Source organism: Wasmannia auropunctata, unplaced genomic scaffold (assembly GCF_000956235.1).
Source record: "Wasmannia auropunctata unplaced genomic scaffold, wasmannia.A_1.0 LD336095.1, whole genome shotgun sequence".
Taxonomy (NCBI): domain Eukaryota; kingdom Metazoa; phylum Arthropoda; class Insecta; order Hymenoptera; family Formicidae; genus Wasmannia; species Wasmannia auropunctata.
Window position 1 is genome coordinate 893,676 of NW_012026795.1, and position 714 is coordinate 894,389.

The following is a 714-nucleotide window of genomic DNA, read 5'->3' on the forward strand; positions in this document are numbered from 1 at the left end:
TCTTAAAGGAATTCTATTGCCAGATATTGCTGCAGGCTGCTACCTTTATTTCTCCCAACTACCGCTTTGCCACACGGTGTCGCTACAGATCTTGGCTACCAACGTGAAGTTGGCGTCAGCGGTCCATGATTATATAGTCAAAGGCGCTTCTCTGGGGTGCGTTCCAAAATGAACCTTGGGTGAACTTTAGAGGTTGAGGTTTGGTGGGAATGAGGTTAACCAAGATAGTAGTTATTTTGAAACGGGACTTGGTTACAAATAGGTAAGTTGGAACAAAATAACACTTAAAAAATAAAATTTAACTTTAACACTATGACAAAAATATTATGGATGTCTCAGGCATGAAGCCTTCTTCCAATGAGGAACTGAAAGGATACATTGATAAATACTAATACTGATAATCCGCAAAATTATTAGATATAATAAAGTCTGATAAAATTAATGGAATAAAGAATCACACCTTGTTGTGGTGAGCAACAGCCAGGTTATGGCGACGCTCTTTTCGCAATATTGATCCGTCAACAATTAGCCTCGTACGGTGTAATAAAAACCGTCGTCTACGTCCTACAGGAAGACTACGTTTCCGATTTGGGGTAAATATATCGATGAAGGGAGGCTGCTCCAATGACCTTGACCTTTATATATGTTGTCAAGGGCATGACCCCAAGTGACCTTCAAGTGGTTTTAGCCGTCGCTCATTATTCGTTAAAAAGT